Genomic DNA, 12,849 nt, shown 5'->3' on the forward strand with positions numbered 1-12,849 from the left:
ATTGGCGTTAATAATAACATAGTAAAACCAATGGATTACATTTTTAACTTACCTATTAGCGATTCAATGTTCACTGCCCTTTTTCACATCACATTCTACATGTGATATTCTACTGGCTTACTGGGTTAATGCGCCTATTTTGTAAACAGGAGTTCATGAGTACAAATCCACACAGACCTTCTTTTTCATTTACTTACTAATTAGCTTCCTGTGGAGCCAATGGAAATTTGTATTAATTTTGGGCTTGAGATAGTGCAATTGTGAGACATAGAATCCGTATTAAGTGTTCATAAAGAACAAGATGTCATCATACGCTGTATTGATTGTTTTTAACAATAACATAGTGAAACCAATGGATTACTTTTTTAACTTGCCTATTAGCGATTCAATGTTCACTGCCCTTCTTGACATCACATTGCACATGTGATGTTCCAGTGGCTTACAGGGTTAATGCAAAGGTGTTGTAAGCAAGAGTTCATGAGCTCATTTCCAAGAAGAACTTTTTTTTCATTTACTTACTAATAAGATTCCTGTAGAGCCAATGGAAATTTGCATTCATTTTGGGCTTGAGATAGTGCAATTGTGAGATATAGAATCTGTATTAAGTGTTCATACAGAAAAAGTTGTCAACATAAGCTGTATAGATTGGCGTTAATAATAACATAGTAAAACCATTGGATTACATTTTTAACTTACCTATTAGCGATTCAATGTTCACTGCCCTTTTTGACATCACATTCTACATGTGATATTCCAGTGGCTTACTGGGTTAATGCGCCTATTTTGTAAACAGGAGTTCATGAGTACAAATCCACACAGAGCTTCTTTTTCATTTACTTACTAATAAGCTTCCTGTGGAGCCAATGGAAATTTGTATTAATTTTGGGCTTGAGATAGTGCAATTGTGAGACATAGAATCCGTATTAATTGTTCATAAAGAACAAGATGTCATCATACGCTGTATTGATTGTTTTTAACAATAACATAGTGAAACCAATGGATTACTTTTTTAACTTGCCTATTAGCGATTCAATGTTCACTGCCCTTCTTGATATCGCATTGCACATGTGATGGTCCAGTGGCTTACAGGGTTAATGCACAGGTATTGTAAGCAAGAGTTCATGAGCTCATTTCCAGGAAGAGCCTTTTTTTCATTTACTTACTAATAAGATTCCTGTAGAGCCAATGGAAATTTGCATTCATTTTGGGCTTGAGATAGTGCAATTGTGAGATATAGAATCTGTATTAAGTGTTCATACAGAAAAAGTTGTCAACATACGCTGTATAGATTGGCGTTAATAATAACATAGTAAAACCAATGGATTACATTTTTAACTTACCTATTAGCGATTCAATGTTCACTGCCCTTTTTGACATCACATTCTACATGTGATATTCCAGTGGCTTACTGGGTTAATGCGCCTATTTTGTAAACAGGAGTTCATGAGTACAAATCCACACAGAGCTTCTTTTTCATTTACTTACTAATAAGCTTCCTGTGGAGCCAATGGAAATTTGTATTAATTTTGGGCTTGAGATAGTGCAATTGTGAGACATAGAAACTGTATTAAGTGTTCATAAAGAACAAGATGTCATCATACGCTGTATTGATTTTTTTTAACAATAACATAGTGAAACCAATGGATTACTTTTTTAACTTGCCTATTAGTGATTCAATGTTCACTGCCCTTCTTGACATCACATTGCACATGTGATGGTTAGTGACTTACAGGGTTAATGCACAGGTATTGTAAGCAGGAGTTCATGAGCTCATTTCCAAGAAGAACCTTTTTTTCATTTACTTACTAATAAGATTCCTGTAGAGCCAAAGGAAATTTGCATTCATTTTGGGCTTGAGATAGTGCAATTGTGAGATATAGAATCTGTATTAAGTGTTCATACAGAAAAAGTTGTCAACATACGCTGTATAGATTGGCGTTAATAATAACATAGTAAAACCAATGGATTACATTTTTAACTTACCTATTAGCGATTCAATGTTCACTGCCCTTTTTCACATCACATTCTACATGTGATATTCTACTGGCTTACTGGGTTAATGCGCCTATTTTGTAAACAGGAGTTCATGAGTACAAATCCACACAGACCTTCTTTTTCATTTACTTACTAATTAGCTTCCTGTGGAGCCAATGGAAATTTGTATTAATTTTGGGCTTGAGATAGTGCAATTGTGAGACATAGAATCCGTATTAAGTGTTCATAAAGAACAAGATGTCATCATACGCTGTATTGATTGTTTTTAACAATAACATAGTGAAACCAATGGATTACTTTTTTAACTTGCCTATTAGCGATTCAATGTTCACTGCCCTTCTTGACATCACATTGCACATGTGATGTTCCAGTGGCTTACAGGGTTAATGCAAAGGTGTTGTAAGCAAGAGTTCATGAGCTCATTTCCAAGAAGAACTTTTTTTTCATTTACTTACTAATAAGATTCCTGTAGAGCCAATGGAAATTTGCATTCATTTTGGGCTTGAGATAGTGCAATTGTGAGATATAGAATCTGTATTAAGTGTTCATACAGAAAAAGTTGTCAACATACGCTGTATAGATTGGCGTTAATAATAACATAGTAAAACCATTGGATTACATTTTTAACTTACCTATTAGCGATTCAATGTTCACTGCCCTTTTTGACATCACATTCTACATGTGATATTCCAGTGGCTTACTGGGTTAATGCGCCTATTTTGTAAACAGGAGTTCATGAGTACAAATCCACACAGACCTTCTTTTTCATTTACTTACTAATAAGCTTCCTGTGGAGCCAATGGAAATTTGTATTAATTTTGGGTTTGAGATAGTGCAATTGTGAGACATAGAATCTGTATTAAGTGTTCATAAAGAACAAGATGTCATCATACGCTGTATTGATTGTTTTTAACAATAACATAGTGAAACCAATGGATTACTTTTTTAACTTGCCTATTAGCGATTCAATGTTCACTGCCCTTCTTGACATCACATTGCACATGTGATGGTCCAGTGACTTACAGGGTTAGTGCACAGGTATTGTAAGCAGGAGTTCATGAGCTCATTTCCAAGAAGAACCTTTTTTTCATTTACTTACTAATAAGATTCCTGTAGAGCCAATGGAAATTTGCATTCATTTTGGGCTTGAGATAGTGCAATTGTGAGATATAGAATCTGTATTAAGTGTTCATACAGAAAAAGTTGTCAACATACGCTGTATAGATTGGCGTTAATAATAACATAGTAAAACCAATGGATTACATTTTTAACTTACCTATTAGCGATTCAATGTTCACTGCCCTTTTTGACATCACATTCTACATGTGATATTCCAGTGGCTTACTGGGTTAATGCGCCTATTTTGTAAACAGGAGTTCATGAGTACAAATCCACACAGAGCTTCTTTTTCATTTACTTACTAATAAGCTTCCTGTGGAGCCAATGGAAATTTGTATTAATTTTGGGCTTGAGATAGTGCAATTGTGAGACATAGAATCCGTATTAATTGTTCATAAAGAACAAGATGTCATCATACGCTGTATTGATTGTTTTTAACAATAACATAGTGAAACCAATGGATTACTTTTTTAACTTGCCTATTAGCGATTCAATGTTCACTGCCCTTCTTGATATCGCATTGCACATGTGATGGTCCAGTGGCTTACAGGGTTAATGCACAGGTATTGTAAGCAAGAGTTCATGAGCTCATTTCCAGGAAGAGCCTTTTTTTCATTTACTTACTAATAAGATTCCTGTAGAGCCAATGGAAATTTGCATTCATTTTGGGCTTGAGATAGTGCAATTGTGAGATATAGAATCTGTATTAAGTGTTCATACAGAAAAAGTTGTCAACATACGCTGTATAGATTGGCGTTAATAATAACATAGTAAAACCAATGGATTACATTTTTAACTTACCTATTAGCGATTCAATGTTCACTGCCCTTTTTCACATCACATTCTACATGTGATATTCTACTGGCTTACTGGGTTAATGCGCCTATTTTGTAAACAGGAGTTCATGAGTACAAATCCACACAGACCTTCTTTTTCATTTACTTACTAATTAGCTTCCTGTGGAGCCAATGGAAATTTGTATTAATTTTGGGCTTGAGATAGTGCAATTGTGAGACATAGAATCCGTATTAAGTGTTCATAAAGAACAAGATGTCATCATACGCTGTATTGATTGTTTTTAACAATAACATAGTGAAACCAATGGATTACTTTTTTAACTTGCCTATTAGCGATTCAATGTTCACTGCCCTTCTTGACATCACATTGCACATGTGATGTTCCAGTGGCTTACAGGGTTAATGCAAAGGTGTTGTAAGCAAGAGTTCATGAGCTCATTTCCAAGAAGAACTTTTTTTTCATTTACTTACTAATAAGATTCCTGTAGAGCCAATGGAAATTTGCATTCATTTTGGGCTTGAGATAGTGCAATTGTGAGATATAGAATCTGTATTAAGTGTTCATACAGAAAAAGTTGTCAACATAAGCTGTATAGATTGGCGTTAATAATAACATAGTAAAACCATTGGATTACATTTTTAACTTACCTATTAGCGATTCAATGTTCACTGCCCTTTTTGACATCACATTCTACATGTGATATTCCAGTGGCTTACTGGGTTAATGCGCCTATTTTGTAAACAGGAGTTCATGAGTACAAATCCACACAGACCTTCTTTTTCATTTACTTACTAATAAGCTTCCTGTGGAGCCAATGGAAATTTGTATTAATTTTGGGTTTGAGATAGTGCAATTGTGAGACATAGAATCTGTATTAAGTGTTCATAAAGAACAAGATGTCATCATACGCTGTATTGATTGTTTTTAACAATAACATAGTGAAACCATAGGATTACTTTTTTAACTTGCCTATTAGTGATTCAATGTTCACTGCCCTTCTTGACATCACATTGCACATGTGATGGTTAGTGACTTACAGGGTTAATGCACAGGTATTGTAAGCAGGAGTTCATGAGCTCATTTCCAAGAAGAACCTTTTTTTCATTTACTTACTAATAAGATTCCTGTAGAGCCAATGGAAATTTGCATTCATTTTGGGCTTGAGATAGTGCAATTGTGAGATATAGAATCTGTATTAAGTGTTCATACAGAAAAAGTTGTCAACATACGCTGTATAGATTGGCGTTAATAATAACATAGTAAAACCAATGGATTACATTTTTAACTTACCTATTAGCGATTCAATGTTCACTGCCCTTTTTCACATCACATTCTACATGTGATATTCTACTGGCTTACTGGGTTAATGCGCCTATTTTGTAAACAGGAGTTCATGAGTACAAATCCACACAGACCTTCTTTTTCATTTACTTACTAATTAGCTTCCTGTGGAGCCAATGGAAATTTGTATTAATTTTGGGCTTGAGATAGTGCAATTGTGAGACATAGAATCCGTATTAAGTGTTCATAAAGAACAAGATGTCATCATACGCTGTATTGATTGTTTTTAACAATAACATAGTGAAACCAATGGATTACTTTTTTAACTTGCCTATTAGCGATTCAATGTTCACTGCCCTTCTTGACATCACATTGCACATGTGATGTTCCAGTGGCTTACAGGGTTAATGCAAAGGTGTTGTAAGCAAGAGTTCATGAGCTCATTTCCAAGAAGAACTTTTTTTTCATTTACTTACTAATAAGATTCCTGTAGAGCCAATGGAAATTTGCATTCATTTTGGGCTTGAGATAGTGCAATTGTGAGATATAGAATCTGTATTAAGTGTTCATACAGAAAAAGTTGTCAACATACGCTGTATAGATTGGCGTTAATAATAACATAGTAAAACCATTGGATTACATTTTTAACTTACCTATTAGCGATTCAATGTTCACTGCCCTTTTTGACATCACATTCTACATGTGATATTCCAGTGGCTTACTGGGTTAATGCGCCTATTTTGTAAACAGGAGTTCATGAGTACAAATCCACACAGACCTTCTTTTTCATTTACTTACTAATAAGCTTCCTGTGGAGCCAATGGAAATTTGTATTAATTTTGGGTTTGAGATAGTGCAATTGTGAGACATAGAATCTGTATTAAGTGTTCATAAAGAACAAGATGTCATCATACGCTGTATTGATTGTTTTTAACAATAACATAGTGAAACCAATGGATTACTTTTTTAACTTGCCTATTAGCGATTCAATGTTCACTGCCCTTCTTGACATCACATTGCACATGTGATGGTCCAGTGACTTACAGGGTTAGTGCACAGGTATTGTAAGCAGGAGTTCATGAGCTCATTTCCAAGAAGAACCTTTTTTTCATTTACTTACTAATAAGATTCCTGTAGAGCCAATGGAAATTTGCATTCATTTTGGGCTTGAGATAGTGCAATTGTGAGATATAGAATCTGTATTAAGTGTTCATACAGAAAAAGTTGTCAACATACGCTGTATAGATTGGCGTTAATAATAACATAGTAAAACCAATGGATTACATTTTTAACTTACCTATTAGCGATTCAATGTTCACTGCCCTTTTTGACATCACATTCTACATGTGATATTCCAGTGGCTTACTGGGTTAATGCGCCTATTTTGTAAACAGGAGTTCATGAGTACAAATCCACACAGAGCTTCTTTTTCATTTACTTACTAATAAGCTTCCTGTGGAGCCAATGGAAATTTGTATTAATTTTGGGCTTGAGATAGTGCAATTGTGAGACATAGAATCCGTATTAATTGTTCATAAAGAACAAGATGTCATCATACGCTGTATTGATTGTTTTTAACAATAACATAGTGAAACCAATGGATTACTTTTTTAACTTGCCGATTAGCGATTCAATGTTCACTGCCCTTCTTGATATCGCATTGCACATGTGATGGTCCAGTGGCTTACAGGGTTAATGCACAGGTATTGTAAGCAAGAGTTCATGAGCTCATTTCCAGGAAGAGCCTTTTTTTCATTTACTTACTAATAAGATTCCTGTAGAGCCAATGGAAATTTGCATTCATTTTGGGCTTGAGATAGTGCAATTGTGAGATATAGAATCTGTATTAAGTGTTCATACAGAAAAAGTTGTCAACATACGCTGTATAGATTGGCGTTAATAATAACATAGTAAAACCATTGGATTACATTTTTAACTTACCTATTAGCGATTCAATGTTCACTGCCCTTTTTGACATCACATTCTACATGTGATATTCCAGTGGCTTACTGGGTTAATGCGCCTATTTTGTAAACAGGAGTTCATGAGTACAAATCCACACAGACCTTCTTTTTCATTTACTTACTAATAAGCTTCCTGTGGAGCCAATGGAAATTTGTATTAATTTTGGGTTTGAGATAGTGCAATTGTGAGACATAGAATCTGTATTAAGTGTTCATAAAGAACAAGATGTCATCATACGCTGTATTGATTGTTTTTAACAATAACATAGTGAAACCAATGGATTACTTTTTTAACTTGCCTATTAGCGATTCAATGTTCACTGCCCTTCTTGACATCACATTGCACATGTGATGGTCCAGTGACTTACAGGGTTAGTGCACAGGTATTGTAAGCAGGAGTTCATGAGCTCATTTCCAAGAAGAACCTTTTTTTCATTTACTTACTAATAAGATTCCTGTAGAGCCAATGGAAATTTGCATTCATTTTAGGCTTGAGATAGTGCAATTGTGAGATATAGAATCTGTATTAAGTGTTCATACAGAAAAAGTTGTCAACATACGCTGTATAGATTGGCGTTAATAATAACATAGTAAAACCAATGGATTACATTTTTAACTTACCTATTAGCGATTCAATGTTCACTGCCCTTTTTGACATCACATTCTACATGTGATATTCCAGTGGCTTACTGGGTTAATGCGCCTATTTTGTAAACAGGAGTTCATGAGTACAAATCCACACAGAGCTTCTTTTTCATTTACTTACTAATAAGCTTCCTGTGGAGCCAATGGAAATTTGTATTAATTTTGGGCTTGAGATAGTGCAATTGTGAGACATAGAATCCGTATTAATTGTTCATAAAGAACAAGATGTCATCATACGCTGTATTGATTGTTTTTAACAATAACATAGTGAAACCAATGGATTACTTTTTTAACTTGCCTATTAGCGATTCAATGTTCACTGCCCTTCTTGATATCGCATTGCACATGTGATGGTCCAGTGGCTTACAGGGTTAATGCACAGGTTTTGTAAGCAAGAGTTCATGAGCTCATTTCCAGGAAGAGCCTTTTTTTCATTTACTTACTAATAAGATTCCTGTAGAGCCAATGGAAATTTGCATTCATTTTGGGCTTGAGATAGTGCAATTGTGAGATATAGAATCTGTATTAAGTGTTCATACAGAAAAAGTTGTCAACATACGCTGTATAGATTGGCGTTAATAATAACATAGTAAAACCAATGGATTACATTTTTAACTTACCTATTAGCGATTCAATGTTCACTGCCCTTTTTCACATCACATTCTACATGTGATATTCTACTGGCTTACTGGGTTAATGCGCCTATTTTGTAAACAGGAGTTCATGAGTACAAATCCACACAGACCTTCTTTTTCATTTACTTACTAATTAGCTTCCTGTGGAGCCAATGGAAATTTGTATTAATTTTGGGCTTGAGATAGTGCAATTGTGAGACATAGAATCCGTATTAAGTGTTCATAAAGAACAAGATGTCATCATACGCTGTATTGATTGTTTTTAACAATAACATAGTGAAACCAATGGATTACTTTTTTAACTTGCCTATTAGCGATTCAATGTTCACTGCCCTTCTTGACATCACATTGCACATGTGATGTTCCAGTGGCTTACAGGGTTAATGCAAAGGTGTTGTAAGCAAGAGTTCATGAGCTCATTTCCAAGAAGAACTTTTTTTTCATTTACTTACTAATAAGATTCCTGTAGAGCCAATGGAAATTTGCATTCATTTTGGGCTTGAGATAGTGCAATTGTGAGATATAGAATCTGTATTAAGTGTTCATACAGAAAAAGTTGTCAACATACGCTGTATAGATTGGCGTTAATAATAACATAGTAAAACCATTGGATTACATTTTTAACTTACCTATTAGCGATTCAATGTTCACTGCCCTTTTTGACATCACATTCTACATGTGATATTCCAGTGGCTTACTGGGTTAATGCGCCTATTTTGTAAACAGGAGTTCATGAGTACAAATCCACACAGACCTTCTTTTTCATTTACTTACTAATAAGCTTCCTGTGGAGCCAATGGAAATTTGTATTAATTTTGGGTTTGAGATAGTGCAATTGTGAGACATAGAATCTGTATTAAGTGTTCATAAAGAACAAGATGTCATCATACGCTGTATTGATTGTTTTTAACAATAACATAGTGAAACCATAGGATTACTTTTTTAACTTGCCTATTAGTGATTCAATGTTCACTGCCCTTCTTGACATCACATTGCACATGTGATGGTTAGTGACTTACAGGGTTAATGCACAGGTATTGTAAGCAGGAGTTCATGAGCTCATTTCCAAGAAGAACCTTTTTTTCATTTACTTACTAATAAGATTCCTGTAGAGCCAATGGAAATTTGCATTCATTTTGGGCTTGAGATAGTGCAATTGTGAGATATAGAATCTGTATTAAGTGTTCATACAGAAAAAGTTGTCAACATACGCTGTATAGATTGGCGTTAATAATAACATAGTAAAACCAATGGATTACATTTTTAACTTACCTATTAGCGATTCAATGTTCACTGCCCTTTTTCACATCACATTCTACATGTGATATTCTACTGGCTTACTGGGTTAATGCGCCTATTTTGTAAACAGGAGTTCATGAGTACAAATCCACACAGACCTTCTTTTTCATTTACTTACTAATTAGCTTCCTGTGGAGCCAATGGAAATTTGTATTAATTTTGGGCTTGAGATAGTGCAATTGTGAGACATAGAATCCGTATTAAGTGTTCATAAAGAACAAGATGTCATCATACGCTGTATTGATTGTTTTTAACAATAACATAGTGAAACCAATGGATTACTTTTTTAACTTGCCTATTAGCGATTCAATGTTCACTGCCCTTCTTGACATCACATTGCACATGTGATGTTCCAGTGGCTTACAGGGTTAATGCAAAGGTGTTGTAAGCAAGAGTTCATGAGCTCATTTCCAAGAAGAACTTTTTTTTCATTTACTTACTAATAAGATTCCTGTAGAGCCAATGGAAATTTGCATTCATTTTGGGCTTGAGATAGTGCAATTGTGAGATATAGAATCTGTATTAAGTGTTCATACAGAAAAAGTTGTCAACATACGCTGTATAGATTGGCGTTAATAATAACATAGTAAAACCATTGGATTACATTTTTAACTTACCTATTAGCGATTCAATGTTCACTGCCCTTTTTGACATCACATTCTACATGTGATATTCCAGTGGCTTACTGGGTTAATGCGCCTATTTTGTAAACAGGAGTTCATGAGTACAAATCCACACAGACCTTCTTTTTCATTTACTTACTAATAAGCTTCCTGTGGAGCCAATGGAAATTTGTATTAATTTTGGGTTTGAGATAGTGCAATTGTGAGACATAGAATCTGTATTAAGTGTTCATAAAGAACAAGATGTCATCATACGCTGTATTGATTGTTTTTAACAATAACATAGTGAAACCAATGGATTACTTTTTTAACTTGCCTATTAGCGATTCAATGTTCACTGCCCTTCTTGACATCACATTGCACATGTGATGGTCCAGTGACTTACAGGGTTAGTGCACAGGTATTGTAAGCAGGAGTTCATGAGCTCATTTCCAAGAAGAACCTTTTTTTCATTTACTTACTAATAAGATTCCTGTAGAGCCAATGGAAATTTGCATTCATTTTGGGCTTGAGATAGTGCAATTGTGAGATATAGAATCTGTATTAAGTGTTCATACAGAAAAAGTTGTCAACATACGCTGTATAGATTGGCGTTAATAATAACATAGTAAAACCAATGGATTACATTTTTAACTTACCTATTAGCGATTCAATGTTCACTGCCCTTTTTGACATCACATTCTACATGTGATATTCCAGTGGCTTACTGGGTTAATGCGCCTATTTTGTAAACAGGAGTTCATGAGTACAAATCCACACAGAGCTTCTTTTTCATTTACTTACTAATAAGCTTCCTGTGGAGCCAATGGAAATTTGTATTAATTTTGGGCTTGAGATAGTGCAATTGTGAGACATAGAATCCGTATTAATTGTTCATAAAGAACAAGATGTCATCATACGCTGTATTGATTGTTTTTAACAATAACATAGTGAAACCAATGGATTACTTTTTTAACTTGCCTATTAGCGATTCAATGTTCACTGCCCTTCTTGATATCGCATTGCACATGTGATGGTCCAGTGGCTTACAGGGTTAATGCACAGGTATTGTAAGCAAGAGTTCATGAGCTCATTTCCAGGAAGAGCCTTTTTTTCATTTACTTACTAATAAGATTCCTGTAGAGCCAATGGAAATTTGCATTCATTTTGGGCTTGAGATAGTGAAATTGTGAGATATAGAATCTGTATTAAGTGTTCATACAGAAAAAGTTGTCAACATACGCTGTATAGATTGGCGTTTATAATAACATAGTAAAACCAATGGATTACATTTTTAACTTACCTATTAGCGATTCAATGTTCACTGCCCTTTTTCACATCACATTCTACATGTGATATTCTACTGGCTTACTGGGTTAATGCGCCTATTTTGTAAACAGGAGTTCATGAGTACAAATCCACACAGACCTTCTTTTTCATTTACTTACTAATTAGCTTCCTGTGGAGCCAATGGAAATTTGTATTAATTTTGGGCTTGAGATAGTGCAATTGTGAGACATAGAATCCGTATTAAGTGTTCATAAAGAACAAGATGTCATCATACGCTGTATTGATTGTTTTTAACAATAACATAGTGAAACCAATGGATTACTTTTTAAACTTGCCTATTAGCGATTCAATGTTCACTGCCCTTCTTGACATCACATTGCACATGTGATGTTCCAGTGGCTTACAGGGTTAATGCAAAGGTGTTGTAAGCAAGAGTTCATGAGCTCATTTCCAAGAAGAACTTTTTTTTCATTTACTTACTAATAAGATTCCTGTAGAGCCAATGGAAATTTGCATTCATTTTGGGCTTGAGATAGTGCAATTGTGAGATATAGAATCTGTATTAAGTGTTCATACAGAAAAAGTTGTCAACATACGCTGTATAGATTGGCGTTAATAATAACATAGTAAAACCATTGGATTACATTTTTAACTTACCTATTAGCGATTCAATGTTCACTGCCCTTTTTGACATCACATTCTACATGTGATATTCCAGTGGCTTACTGGGTTAATGCGCCTATTTTGTAAACAGGAGTTCATGAGTACAAATCCACACAGACCTTCTTTTTCATTTACTTACTAATAAGCTTCCTGTGGAGCCAATGGAAATTTGTATTAATTTTGGGTTTGAGATAGTGCAATTGTGAGACATAGAATCTGTATTAAGTGTTCATAAAGAACAAGATGTCATCATACGCTGTATTGATTGTTTTTAACAATAACATAGTGAAACCATAGGATTACTTTTTTAACTTGCCTATTAGTGATTCAATGTTCACTGCCCTTCTTGACATCACATTGCACATGTGATGGTTAGTGACTTACAGGGTTAATGCACAGGTATTGTAAGCAGGAGTTCATGAGCTCATTTCCAAGAAGAACCTTTTTTTCATTTACTTACTAATAAGATTCCTGTAGAGCCAATGGAAATTTGCATTCATTTTGGGCTTGAGATAGTGCAATTGTGAGATATAGAATCTGTATTAAGTGTTCATACAG

This window comes from Phyllobates terribilis, unplaced genomic scaffold, assembly GCF_046119375.1.
Source record: "Phyllobates terribilis strain yellow unplaced genomic scaffold, ASM4611937v1 Scaffold_9__5_contigs__length_417890890, whole genome shotgun sequence".
Taxonomy (NCBI): Eukaryota; Metazoa; Chordata; class Amphibia; order Anura; family Dendrobatidae; genus Phyllobates; species Phyllobates terribilis.